The 15417-nt window shown below is 36.7% G+C and overlaps 1 long non-coding RNA gene across 1 annotated transcript; it reads right to left on the bottom strand.

The window, feature by feature from the left end:
- Window positions 1-244: 244 nt before the first annotated feature.
- On the bottom strand, window positions 245-8331 carry LOC142182669 (uncharacterized). The gene is made up of 2 exons (XR_012711554.1): window positions 7569-8331; window positions 245-590 (listed from the first exon to the last, which is right to left on the bottom strand). It is a non-coding gene; the product is annotated as an uncharacterized LOC142182669 (long non-coding RNA).
- Between the last annotated feature and the right edge of the window lie 7086 nt (window positions 8332-15417).

Raw genomic sequence — 15417 nt, 5'->3', positions numbered from 1 at the left:
GGTTCGTGCTAAATGATGTGAAGGAGTTAAAAAAATTCAAGTATGGTCAAAAATTAGATGCTCACAGCATGCCCCTCTTTGCTTGAAAACATGAAGAGTTTTCAAACAAAGAAAAGATGAGTGATATGACTAATTTTTGGCCATGTCATTATTTAAAATTAGAGAAATAAAAGACAAAGAGTGAAACCGAGTCCTGGTTTGGACGGCCTACATATCCCGGGTTATAAGGGAATCAAGTCGCGTGTAGTTCAAGGAAAAGGTTGGAATGCCGAGTAGAGGAGTCAAGCGAGGTTCCGTCGAGGCTCCGGTCTGCGCTCTTGTTTATTACATCAAAGATATAAAAAAGTTACATTAAAGAAAAGAAAACTACAAGATCCTATCTATGTCTTCAGAAACTTGATCTTGTTTCTTGACTGACTCTTCTACACATTCTTCTTATCAAAACGGGAAAATACAATGCATCGTGACTCCAGTCATGTCTTGAGTAATCCAAATCTTTTCATCTGTTGTTGCATTTTGGATTCACTTTTTTTTAATGCTGGATTGACACTTCTCTTGGTCATCTCTAACTTTGTGCCTCAAGGCAAAACCTGCTCAGACACCAAAATAAACAAACAAACGGAATTTTTCTGTCCCAGTTTTTACTAGGAAAGTTTCGTGAGTTATTGTAATGATTTTCTAAATTACTTTATTAAAATCATGAAAGTGTCGAGATTGGTGTACCCTGGGAAAACACGATTATTTGGAAATGGTGTATCCTGATTGTCTAAATGGTGTCTCAACTAAGGATTGATGTACCTTATATTGAAAAATAAATCTAGGGATTGGCGTACCCTATATTGGTAAGGAAATGTAACCAGGGGTTAGTGCCATGTATTACTGAAAAAGAAAATGTAATCAGGGTTGGCACCCTGTATTACTGACAAAAATGTTGCATCCCCCTAGGCGAAAATGTTTTACCTGGGTTAAGCTATGTAAAACAACTTGAGCGAAGAACAATTCTACCTGGAAATATGAGCTGGATTCCCCTAGGCGAAAAGGTTCTACCTGGGTTGCTGCGTAAAAACAACATGAGCGAAGAGTATTTCTACCCGGAACTATGAGCTGGATCCCCCTAGACAAAAAAAGTTCTACCTGGGTTAAGCTAATGTAAAACAACCTGAGCGAAGAGTACTTCTACCCGGAACTATGAGCTGGATCCCCCTAGGCGAAATGGTTCTACCTGGGTTAAGCTACGTAAAAACAACCTGAGCGAAGAGTACTTCTACCCAGAACTATGAGCTTGATTCCCCTAGGAGAAAAGGTTCTACCTGGGTTAAGCTAATGTAAAACAACCTGAGCGAAGAGTACTTCTACCCAGAAATATGAGCTAGATCCCTCTAGGCGAAAAGGTTCTACCTGGGTTAAGCTACGTAAAAACAACCTGAGTGAAGAGTACTTCTACCCGGAACTATGAGCTGGATCCCCCTAGGCGAAAAGGTTCTACCTGAGTTAAGCTGTGTAAAAACAACCTGAGCGAAGAGTGCTTCTACCCGGAACAATGAGCTGGATCCCCCTAGGCGAAACAGTTCTTCCTGGGTTAAGCTACGTAAAAACAACCTGAGCGAAGAGTACTTATACCCAGAACTATAAGTTGGATCCCCCTAGGCGAAGTAGTTCTACCTGAGTTAAGCTGCGCAAAACAACCTGAGCGAAGAGTAATTCTACCCGGAACTAATGAGCTTGATCCCCCGAGGCGAAATGGTTCTACCTGGGTTAAGCTGCGTAAAATAGCCTGAGCGAAGAGTACTTCTACCCGGAATTATGAGCTGGATCCCCCTAGGGGAAAAGGTTCTACCTGGGTTAAGCTATGTAAAACAACCTGAGCGAAGAGTACTTCTACCCGGAAATATGGAGCTGGATCCCCCAAGGCGAAAAGGTTATACCTAGGTTAAGCTACGTAAAAACAACCTGAGCGAAGAGTACTTCTACCCGAAAATATGGAGCTGGATCCCCCTAGGCGAAAAGGTTCTACCTGGGTTAAGCTATGTAAAAATAGGAGGTGTGAACAATAGTGATGTATGCCGAAAGTAAAAGAAAAATGGAGATTTTAAGGAGCTTACGTTTGGTGACATTCCTTCTTTTAGAATCACCATTCTGCATGCTTTATTCATGCTTCAAACAAAGAATAGTTTGTGAGTTTTCAAAGTGGTGGTTGGTTTTGTGGCCTTGATTGTTTTGATCACTTGATCTCGGCTCTTTCAACTGAAACTGGTTGCTTCCTGAATACCGATTGCCTTTCTTACTCTGGAGAAACTCTAGCTTATCTAGACTTTGCCATGATGATTGGTTGGTGGAACTCAACCTTTTCGACTTTATCTTGCCTTCGTAGGCCTTTTCCTTCTGATTTTCTCTCTCTTTTTTTCTTCTTTTTTTTTCTTTTTTTTTCATCATTTTTTTTCTTTTCTTTTCTTCGGAGCATTGGGGAACTTTCGGCTCCTCAAACTTTGCTGCAACGGCTAGTCGCGTGGGACTTAACCTTTTCCAATTTTATTTCGCCTTCGTTGGCCTTTCTTTTCTGGCTTCTTTCTCCCAACTTCAAATTTAGAGCATTGGGATGCCTTGGCTTTTATCAACTCTTTGCTGAGATGGTTAGCCACGTGGGACTCAACTTTTCAACTTCATTTGCCTTTATAGGCGCTCCATTTGATTTTCTCTTTCCAAGAGATTTGATTTCAAAGCATCAGCAGCCATGACTAGTCGGGGTCGACTTGATGCCCGTACGAGGCTGGGTGCCTTTCTACACATTAGCTCGCACCAAATGAGAACCCTGTAAATCAATTTTGCCATCCTTTCTTTGTCTTAGTTTCGCAACAGTGTTAGACCGAAATGGATTCAAAAAAAACAAACAATGGAATGGAGAATGAGTTTAAAACAAGAAGTGTCCCTTTTGGGGAAAGGAAAGAATGACTTATCTGGAGTACATACGGACTTCAATGAACATGACATGCCTTTTGGACTGGATGCCTGATCTGTGTAAACCGTCCGACTCTTAGAAATTCATCACAATGTTTTCCTCAAAGTCGAGAAACCTTGCCAGGACTCTATCGGTGCGGATGGCTGTGAGGATCCTCTTTTCGATCAGGGGCGCCCTTTGAGGGTTTTCACGAGCTAACATCTCTCATTTTTCTTCTCGCCTTATATTGCTCTTTACGAGTTTTCACTAACAAGACTCTCTTATTTTTCATTTCTCTTCTTACCATCGCCTCATGGTGCCCGTGTGGGTTTTCACCAATAAGACTCTCTCATTTTATTTCTCTCATTTTTGTTGCATCGGATCCAAGTAGTCGTATTCTATGATCCTTGAAAATTCTCACTGATTGATCGGAAGGAATTGAAAGGATTTGGGTAAAAATAATTTGGATCGAATTACAACTTTGGAACCATTTAGGCGGGATCATCACCGGACCATTACAACATCTGCCCCAGTTTCACTTTTGGAGGAATTTGAATTTTTATTTTGGTGTGACTGAACCCCAGAGAGAGGTTGCCTACGTATCCTTTCGGAATTAAGTCAAACATAGTTCAGGGTGACTTGAACTTGTTTTGATTGATATTTTTTGTTTCATTTTTCATTTCATTTTTTTTTGCTTTTTTTTTTTGCAATAACACCTTTAGGTTCCAAAGAGGGTGATCAAAGAATGGGAGCCGGCTCAAAGGGTTTGCAAAGGGTTGATAGTGTTTGGGTAGCAAGAATGAAAGCCTTCGTCATCCCAATTGGAGAATATTAGTACTATATGAAGGATCCAACATAGTATCTTTTGACTGTATTTGCATTGACAGTTATTTCAAGGACATTTCCTTCGATGTGTCCCAAGTGCAACACACTCTTTTGGAAGTACTCTTGTTGCAATGTACGAACCTTTCCAATCTGGGAACCAATTTTCCTTCAGTTGTTCCAACTCTTTGTTTTATTTCCTTAAACTTTATCTTCATTGCGATCTAATCCTTGATTCATTATTTCGAGGCCTAACAACTTTCAGGATATGGGCATGAAGTCCGCAAGCATGTCATGTTATTGAAATCTGCATTTAACAGAACTAAAAAGAGAATAAGAAAGAAAAATGACAAGATTATGAAAAGAGACATTCCTGGAAAATGAAATATTAATTTCATTTGATTTTTTGATATTTGATTTTTTTTTATTATTTTTTTTCAATTTTTTGAAGATAGAAGGGTTTGCATCAGAAAGTAAGACAATAAGGTAAAACATCCGGATCACACCCTGAGATAATCCGGATGCAGAAAGGATAGCAAGACTGGCCACTAAGACTCCCATTTGATAGGAAACTTTCATGCTTGGCGACCATTTTTGGCTTTTCTTCTATCTCGGCAAAGGCTGCAACGGCCTTCGGTGCCGGATCAAATTCCTCAGCTTCACAAATCATTCTGACCATTGGCCTAATGTTGTGGGCAGGCAACAAATTGTTCATCACATTAGAAGCTTCTTCATCCCGAAAAACGATTCTTTCAGTTTCAATAAAATCTTCAACTACCCTTTTGAGGGTCCAACGGTCCTTTGTACTGTGTCCCACTGCTCTAGAGTGGTATTCACATCTAACATCAGCTCGGTGCGAGGGGGACTCGGGGTTCGGCCATTTCGGGGCCACTGGCTGCAATAGATCTAGCCTGATTAGCTTTTGGAACAAGCTTGAATACGATTCACCAATAGGGGTGAACTGATTCTTTCTGAAAGGCTCTCTTGGGCGAAGATTGTATTGGAGATCATTTGGTTGGGGATTATATGGAGCTGGGTAAGGATGTGCATTTCTGGGAGGTGGAGCTCGGTTTTGTGTATAATGTTGTGGCCGCGTGCAAGGTTGCGCGTTCATCACTGCATACCAACAAAACCAACCACCTGAACAGAACCTGACTAATTTGCTCACACCACAACCTCGTTAGTTTTGAGACATTTAACACATAGAAAATCGCACATTGGGGATGCAATGCACCTAATATTTAAACATTTCTACCATGTGTTTGAACGGTTGCATGTTTCATCCCGGCCTTAACTAACCCTTTAAGTATGTACCTCTTTTCTTTTATTTCTACCCTTATTTAATCACTCTTGATTTTTTTCGTCTCTGTCACTTTTTATTTTTTGGCATTCTCCTTTCTTTTTCTTTTGTCACTCTTTTATTTTCGTCACTCTCTTTTTTTTTCTTTCTTTTTTTTTAGTTTATTTTTTCCTCAGTTAATTCTATGGTTATGATCGAATCCGAAGGGGATTGCCTACGTATCATGACGCCGCATGAATCAGATCATTACGTAGTTCAGAAACAAATCAGGAATAAAGTACACAAACTAACTCTAATTCTTTTTTACTCATATACAAATAATTCCACGAAAGCTCCTAACAAAGAAAATATTTTTTGATTTTTTTTTGGTAACAAAAAAGACTTCAAAAAAAAAAATTTGGACTTTTTCTTAAATTTGTTTTGAATGATTGAAAAAAAGACTTCTAAAGAAAAAATAAAAATATAACTCATATTTTTGAATTTTGATTTTTTTTATTTCGTTTTTGAAATTATTGGAAGAAAAACTTTTTTTAAAAAGAATTTTTTATTTTCAGAAAAACTTCTGAAGCAGAAAAAGGAATAATTTGGAGTTCAACTATTGTTTTTGAATTTTCGATTTTTTTTGCTCTTTTCATTTATTTAATTTTTTGTGATTTTTGAAAAGAAAAAAAAATTCTGATTTTGATTTTTTTTTTGTGGAAGAAAGACTTCTAAAAGAAAAAAGAAGAAAATATTTTTGAATTTTTTTTTGATTTTCTTAAAATTGGGGTCTCTAAAAAATTCTTTTCTAAAGAAGAAAGTAAAGGGAATTGTTTTTCTATTTTTTTCAATAAAAAAAATTGGGGGCCGGAACCGATAAGGTTTGCCTACGTATCTCACATCCGGTGAGAATCAGACCCGCGTAGTTCGGTAAAACAGGGTACTCTCCCCTTTTGTTTTTTTTTTAATGAAAATTAATCTTTACAACTCACACCAGACTACTACAATATATATATATATATATATATATATATATATATATATATATATATATATATATTAAAAAGGTTTATTTGCACTAAACTAGGAGAATTATTCTTTTTTTTAATAATTACACTAATTTTTATTTAAAACCGGTCGACAATGCAAGTAAGCCTTCCAAATGATGTATCAAGTAGCACATACGTGAACATGATGGTCTCAAAGAGGATACCTGTCTTATACGGACCCGGCCCCTGTGCCGAGTTTCGCTAAGTCAAATGCACGTGATGCAAATAAAGCGAACCTACTAGGGATATCTGGCATGAGGCTTGTTCTTCTAGGTTTAGATCCTATTGGAGAAGGTATCTAGACTGGCTTACTCGAGCGGACAACTCGAGCCGAGGAGGGTCAGTGTACTGGTAGCATTGCTTTCCGGCTTAACTGGTGGTGCTCCCCGCCAAAAACAGGTGTGACTAAAATCCTTCACCGGGTGACGAACACCTCGGCTATCTCAAAGAAAGCGGGCTATGTCAAGCAAATGCCTAATTTTTAATTTCAAAAAGACTCAGAGGGGGAAACCAGTTTATATTTACAATTCAACAATATCAAAATGATAAAAAGCGAACAGGTAGCACATTAGACACAAATAAATCACAATATTTACAAAATTAATAAAGCCAAATAAAAAGTCAACATGTACAAGCTCGAATTCTTATTGTTTCCCCAGCACAGTCGCCAGAGCTGTCACACCCCTTTTTACCCCTCCAAGAGATAAGTGTGCAAAATATAACGGATTGTGGGTTAAAGAGCTTTACCAATTAAAGTGGCAAAATTTGAATAGGGATTATTTTATTGTTCAGAGTCGTCACTTAGAATTGATTTTTTTTGGTGTTCCAAGTCAACATTTATTTGGATCCCTAGTCAAAGGAAGGTTTGACTTTACTTTAATCGGTCCGCGAAAATAAAGTTCGGATAAGGAATTCTGTAAACTTGGGAGAAGGTATAAGGCATTCCCCGAGTCCCGTGGTTCTAGCACGGTCGCTTTATTGACTATATTTGGCTTATATTATTTAATTACTCATTTTAGGACCTATGTTTATTTTATATTTTACCACTTTTAATTACTTGATTACAAAATCTTGTAACGAGTCACGCGTACATATACTCTTTTAGTGCGTCAAAATCTATGTCACGCATACGCATACACAACTAATGACACTTGATTATTACTAAGATTGTTTGGTCAAAGTCACTTAAAGGAATTACAAGTCTTAAGCCTCTTTTCAATTAAGTCCAAATCCTTATTAGTCCAGTGCCGATAAATCCCACCGTCTCACCTAATCTAAATATATTTTAACAAAATTGCTTATGTTTTAAAAACGACAAACATTTTTACATATGTTTAATTCATTAGATCTATTGATTCAGGGCATTAAGTTGATAAAAGACAAGAAAACAAACAATCATCACATTTAAAAAAAAACTAAAATAAACACATGGCTAAAAGACAAAGAAACAAACAGCATATTAAAAATTGATGTAAAAATATACCTTGTATTGATTGAATCCAAACTTTAAAATTGCTGGTACTAAACAACCAAACCAAGAGCGACGACCACCACCGGGAACCTCCAATGGAACAACATTATCGGAAGCACGAAATTGACTGAAAGTGGAGAAGTGTCAGGGCTATTTCAGGGGTATTTTAGGCTTGGCTTTGGGTAGCATTAGAGCTGATTTTCGGGGTTGTTAGCAGCTGATCTCTGCTGCTGTTTTAGCGCTGTTGCGACTGGTTTTTGGCTGATTTTAGAGATGTGTTAATGGGCTGAAAAAGGATGCTGGACATGGACGAATTTTTTGCTGGGTTTGAGGATTGTTTCGCTGTCTTTTGGAGCTTGAATTTCCAGCTGGTTTGGGTGAGTTTTGGGCGACTTTTGGCTGCCTTTTTGTTGCTTTTTTCAGCAATCGCAGCAAATTTCCCTGCTCTTTTTTTGGCCTCTGGGGTCGAAGTTTGGGTTGTCCCTCTTTTTTTTAAGAGGAGCTTTACATGACTGTTTTTATGGCGGAAAAAATGTAGTGTGATGGCTGCTTTTTTTTTGACTTTGTTTGGCCGAAAGTGACCAGTTCTTCATGAGCTTTACAGCTGGGTTTTTTAGGGTGCAAGATGATGCCCTCATCCTCTTTTCACACGCTCATTTTCCTTTTATTGTCCCCTACTTTCCTCCTTCTTTTTTGACTTTTTTGTTGTGTGTGTTTGTATTAGTAAGATAGAGTGAAAATGTGAGTTGTGAAGGAATAGTTGTGTTAGTGGTAAGGTTCGTGCTAAATGATGTGAAGGAGTTAAAAAAATTCAAGCATGGTCAAAAATTAGATGCTCACAAGGCTCTAAAATAGTGTTTCATAAAAATTCATCATTTCAAAAAGGTGAAATAAAAAAAGTGCCCCCTTTATATTAGCTAGTTACCAAGAGGGAGAAGGTTTTGCGGCAATTTCAATCATACCAAAAATTTAATTATTTGACTTGATGGAGAAATCTATGATCAATAATTGTCGCCAAAATAACCCACCTTCTATATTATGGAAAGAAGGTGACAAAGGGATCATTACATAAATAACTGACTTTATTTATTGTTTTTTTAGCCGATAAACATAAATGATATACTTATTATATAGTTTATTTATTCATATGTTATATATTTACCGGTTATTTTTAGTTTAAGCAGTTGGGTGGTGGTGACTATTTAGATTAATTGTTCTCTGCGGCTATTCATCTAAAATTATATAGGTAATGTGGTATTATTAGGTATTATAAGATAAAATTATCTCCTCTACAAGCTCCAAATAAACACCATTAATTTTGATTAATGCATATCTACAAGAATTTTGAAATGAACCAAGTATGAAAAATGGATGAGCATTTTCTGGGATACTGTAGGTATTTGAGTGTGATAAAGAATCATGAACTTTCTTACTCAAGTTTGCTGACAGCTAGTTCTATGCTTCCTCTCCGGGCCCCTCTTCGTTGTCAGACCCGCCTTGGCTGCCTTCATCGTCATCGTCGTCGTCAGAAGAAATGAGAAACCTAGCATCGGTTTCCAGCGCCCTTGCTTGAGCTATCTTTTCTGTGAGGTCGAAACCTCAGGCATGTATCTCTTCGAGGGTCTCCCTCCGAGATTGGCACTTGGCCACAATATTACTCTATTTTTTCCGATCGGAGGCCTCCCTTAGCTCCACTTGAACATCGTCAACATCCCTAAGTACACATCGATGGTTTTATCAATTGTGGCCTTCCCACTTCTCAAATTCAGCCCTGGCCTCAACAACCTCAGCCTTGGCTTCAGCGAGTTTGACCTCGAGTTCGTTGATCCTTTTGGCCTGGGCCAAATCTTTCTCTTTAGCACCCCGGAGCTGGGTGTCACGATCCAATTTAGGATCATGACAGATGCTTAGGAACAAGTACTCCCAAGTAAGCCTCATCGGTAATTTACAGAAAATCGGACAGAGTTTTCCCTGATTTAAGACTATCCAAAAATAAACCTGTCTTAGAAATCAAGAACACAATCAACCTATATAGACCAAACAAGTTATAGTCCTTATTCACGAAGTATTTCCAACACAATAATACTAACTTCATCTCCAAGAATACGGTAGGAAAGTCTAATACGAGTCACAAGTCTATATCAAAAAAGAATACATATGACACTCATAAAAATGACTATGGAGAGACTCTAAGAGTTTTAAGAAAGAGACTATAACAAATAAATAACAATCTTTGCCCACACAAATAAACGCGGGGCTCACCAGGAACTGTCAACTCGTGTACTCTAATTAATGGAATCCTCGCCTGCTTCTACTGCTCTCTATAAAAATAATAGCAGGGATTGAGTCGCTAGCTCAGTGAGTAATAACACTTAATCACAACTGTTTTTATTGGGGACAAATCAGAAAACATGCTAGTATCTCGAATAGGAAATAACATAAAAATGTCCTTTCAAAAACAATAAATAATTTCAGTCTCATCATACTTTTCTTGTAGTATAATACAATTAACAATTCAGTAATAAGCTCGATAACCACTGTTTAATATCAATATTCACATTTGGGAGCTTTCAATGAATGGATCATGTAATCGGTATAACTGTGGACTTCTTTGCAAGAAGTCAAATATAACGGTAGTCCCTACTCGAGGGAAATCGGTAACGGTATGCTAGTTCTACCTTCCCACTAGCCAAGACTGTAACGGTAATATGTAATTACAAGGTGCACCAGGTCTAACGAACCCGCCGTTAGCTACGAGATCCTTCAATGTCTACTCTCATTTATACTTGTCTCTGTAATCCGTATATACTCGTAGAAACTTTTGAAACAATATAGGGCATTTTTTTTCTTATCAATCATATAATTTTATTTCGATAACAGTAAATTCAAGCAACGGTAGAACATATCTAGTGACAACGGAAATATTTAAAACCACGGTAATCATCTCAATTAACTATTTCGGTATCATATTGAGTAAAAGACTTGTCCCATATGCAACTCAAAATAATCGATAACATATTCATATTTAAAAACATGTGTAAATCATACAAGTTATGAAAACACAAATTGCAGTAAGATTATTAATCACAGTACTCGTGCCGAAATACCAAATTCTTCACCTCGAGCAATTCGTACAAATTCCTCCAATCAATCTATAATTATATAATATCAATCTCATGTTAATTTTCATGTTTAGGCTAATTTATAGCTAATTTAGAATGTCCAACCCTCGAGGATTAACATTTGACTCCTAATTCGCCGAATTATAATAACCTAACTAATCCCTCTTATTCCACTTGAAATATCAAGACCCATTTCAGTATCCCTAGTCACTGCTACAGTTAACTTAAACCAATTCAAAATCTATTAAATACAACCAATTCATATTATATATCCAGTTAATAAATGTAATTATCTGGAGTTTATCGCTGAGACTCAAGAATGTAAATTTATTTTCCCAGTAGGGTAGGAGTTTTGCGGAACAAGGACTAAACCAGCGCTCCTTTCTAATTCTTATGCCTTGTTGAATCTAAGACAATAAAGTCCCTTCTTTGCTTTCTTTGCCTCTAACCTGGATGAGCCTTCTTCCATTTTGTTTTGTTCTTAAATCTCAATTCTACTCTAATTGAAGCTTCTGTTTCACTGCGTCCTTTTTTCCCCCAAAATCCCTTTAGCCCTTTTATTTCTTTCTTTTTTTTAAAATTTTTTCTCCTATGCCCTCACGTTGCTGATGGGTAAGGCCCATTTACATAATTCTTTTTGTTTTTGTTTGTTTTTTTAGTTCTTTTTGTTAGATTTGGTTGAATTTTCTCTCTTTTTGTGCATCTCTTTTTTTTAATTAATTACTAAATGATTAATATATTCTTGGTTAAAAATCATGGGATATTACATCCTCCTCACCTTATAAAAATTCGATCCCCGAATTTACAACAAGTGCATACTTGTAGACTGAAATAAATGGAATATTTCGCTTGCATATCTTTTTCTACTTCCCAAGTAGCTTCTTCAACGGTATAATTTCTCCATAAGACTTTAACGAATGCAATTTATTTTGACCGTAGCTACTTTACTTGCCTATCAACAATAGTCATCGGTTCCTCCTCGTAAGACAACTTCTCATCAAGCGGTATAGCAGGTACTTCAAGCACTTGAGATGAGTCTGATATACATTTTCTTAGCATTGAGACGTGAAACACTAGATGAATAAAAGACAACCGGGAGGAAGTGCCAAACGATAAGCCACAGCTCCCACTCGGTCTAGTATCTCATACGGTCCTATAAACCTGGGGCTCAACTTGCCTCTTTTCCCAAACCGCATCACACCTTTCATAGGGGAGACACGTAGGAACACTTTGTCCCCAATTCTGAACACTAAATCTCTTCTTCTCTTATCAGCATAAGACTTTTGTCTACTTTGAGCTGCAAGCAATCTATGTCTGATCAATTGGACCTTGTCCATAGTTTCTCGTACTAAGTCGGGTCCCAATAAGTTAGTCTCACTAGCTTCAAACCTTCCGATAGGAGAACGACATCTTCTTCCATGTAATGCTTCGTACGACACCATCTGAATACTGGACTGGAAGCTATTATTATAAGCAAATTCAGCTAAAGGTAGATAAGCGTCCCAACTACCTCTCAACTCAAGAATACAATCTCTCAATATATCCTCCAAAATCTGTATAGCATATTCAGACTTTGCGTTTGCGTGCGATAAAACTAGTACTAAGATCTACTCGTGTACCCGAAATTTCTTGAAAAGGTTTTCAAATCGTGAAGTGAATGTGATCCTCTATTAGAGCTGATGGAAAATAGAGCTTTATTGAGTCTGATAATTTTCTGTTCATGTATATCTATGCATATTTTACCTCACTATAAGAGATCTTAACTAGCAAGAAACGTTTCTACTTGGTAAGCTAATTTACAACTTTCCCACATATAATCATACCTCTAATGGTTTGAGTAATTTAGTCATATAATGTATTGTTCTATTGTATTTCCACTTTAGAATCTTGGGTTATTTTAGTGGGCTTATGAGTCGCAAGTGCTTGCATTAACATATTGACATGTCAAATAGTTTTTTTTAATAATCATGTTGCTTCTTATAGGCATGAGATAATACAGTGTATTTAGAGTTGTGAGCTCCATCACGAATAGCTTGTCGCAACCCATATATATTTGCTATACATAATTAATTACCTAGTCGGAGAATACCCTCACTATTAACAGTCATATCCTTGCTTTTACCAGCTAGAAACTAATCTCGGTAATTAAACAATCGTTCATCCTCGTATTGGCTAGCCTTTATACACTCTACATCGAGCTTGACCAATAGCCAATGATGTCTTTAATTTTTTTTTCATATTAAATCGAATACGTGTAACCTCTAGTCTATGCATATCTTCGTCTAGAAGTATATCTACAGGAGCTAAATGCGCCAAATCACCCATAATTTTTTTGGTATAAGCTATAATATTTATCTTTCCCGAACAATACAAAATAGTATAATTATATCTTCAGTAGTTCCCTCCATCAGCATTGCTAAATATTTATATCTCTGTTACTTTTAAATATACTTCAGGCTCTTGTGCTAGGTATCAATCTCATAGGTTTCTTCGTATAAATAGTGTTTCTAAATCTTAAAAGGAAATACCACTATGACCATCTCCAAATTATGAATGACATAATACGACTTGAGCTTCTTCAATTTCCTTAGAGCATAGGCTATCATGCGACTATTTTGCAAGGAGAAGATATCCTAATCCTACCCTCGAAGTATCATGTAACATCGTGAATCCTCTTGAGCCTATTGGAATAAGGCTAACATTAGTGTGATTGTCAAACATACTTTCTCGTTGTACATTTCTCCATCCATTGAAAATTAGCGATTTTCTATGTTAACTTGGTGAGTGGTGGTGCTATTCTAGAGAAATCCTACACAAATGTCTATAGTAGCATGTCAAGCCAAAAGTAATCTCTGTAGGAAAAATGGGTCTCAGCCATTTATGAACTGTTTATATCTTCTTAGAATCTACCTTTTTTTATTCTTAGATATCATGTATCCTATGAATACCATCGAGTCCAGCTAACTGAAGGACTTGGAAAAAGTTGATTTTCCTGTAGCGTCTTTGACATAATTTTCAAGTAATCCTCGTGCTCTTCCTGGGTACAAGAATATACCAGAACATAATAAGTAAAAACTATAGATTTATTTTCTCCAAAAATAACTTTGAACACCATATTCATTATATACATCAATGCAATTGAAGAATTGGCTAATCTAAAGGATATCAAAAGTAACTCATAATGTTTGTACTGAGTACTAGAGGCAACATCGAAATATCTTCCTTCCTTATTCTAAACTGATGATAACAGACTAAAGATCAATGGCTCCTTGTAACTAATCAAACAAGTTATCTATACAATACAAGGGATATTTGTTGTGTATTGTTATCCTATTTAATGATCTGTAGTTGGCCCACAGTCTTAATAGCTCATCCCATTTTTTTTATTCCAAACAATATTGGTGTACCCCATGGTGCAATACTAGGTATGATAAAACCTGTATCCAGTAGGTCTCTCAATTATTCAATTAGCTCTTTCAACTTGTGGGTACCATATGATATAGTTTGCGTGTCAGGTGTCAGCTCAATACCGAAGTCTATTTCTCATATTGGGGGTAGTCCTCGTAGATCCTTAAGAATACATAAGAGAATCTCTCATTATGATACTCTTTTTTCCTCAAACTAAGTGTTTCTTCTCTTGCGCCCCTTATCGTATCTATGAGATCCAAACAAACTTTCTTCTATAACCGTTAAGTCCATATTTTCAATCTTTCTAGTAAGTACAACTGCTCCAGAATAGGTTTAAGTCTTCATATATGCAGTTACTATCTTGTTTAAACAATTAACCAACCTTTCAACAAGCCTATAAACTTATGATGTTGCTTGTTTATCCAGTTGAAAAAGTTTGGTGTTATATGTAAGTATACCCAACGTCTAAATCAATTTGTCAAATGATATAGCAGGCAAGTTCACGTCACAAACTGTCAAGAAGGAAATGATTCATAAACACTTTAGTGAATGTTATTTCCAAATTAGTTATGTTGCTCTTGTTGGCATCTCTAAGAGTACAGTAGCATTTCATGTATTCGCCATGTTCTCTAGTCTAAAAGTTGCTTGTTCCATAGACATCTTCATGAAATATCCTATATCTTATAACTTGGTAAGCATTTTACTAAAACCTTTAAGGATCCTTCAAACTATCAGAAATATTAAACGCAGTAGTTTCAACTTTAGGAGCTTTATTAAGAATATTGTTGTTGGTCCCATAATCTTCTAGGTGTATGAGAACTTTAGAGCCCCTATTCTATTGCTCATTCTTACCATGTTTATCTATTATATCCATAAAGATCTCAAAAAATAATTATGGAGGGAAGTACCTTTTTGTGATAGCACTCCTCTATCGTTGTAGTGGTGGACTAGTATAAATTTCTAAAATGCACTCTATTATGCATCTTACCGAAAAGTACCTCATATGGCATAATGAACCTTTCACCGGTCTTGTATACTACTTATGTAGCATTTCTTTGCTTGGATATGGTTGCATGTCCATTGGCGAAATTTGACGTATTTGAAGTTTGAACCTCTAGCCAAATTCTATTATAGAGGAATTGGTCCGAGCCATATAAAAATAGGATAAGTAATGAAAGATTCAGTTATTTGACCCTAATCGCCACACACGTACGGAGGAATAAGATAGAAAGACAAGATACATCCTATCACGCCCTCACAGAATCACGATTATGGGAATGGCCGGCTACATAACCATAATTGAGAATCTACTATTAACGTGTGCTCCATTA

This window comes from Nicotiana tabacum, chromosome 7 (assembly GCF_000715075.1).
Source record: "Nicotiana tabacum cultivar K326 chromosome 7, ASM71507v2, whole genome shotgun sequence".
Classification (NCBI taxonomy): Eukaryota; Viridiplantae; Streptophyta; class Magnoliopsida; order Solanales; family Solanaceae; genus Nicotiana; species Nicotiana tabacum.
This window is presented reverse-complemented; position numbering and strand designations above follow the sequence as displayed.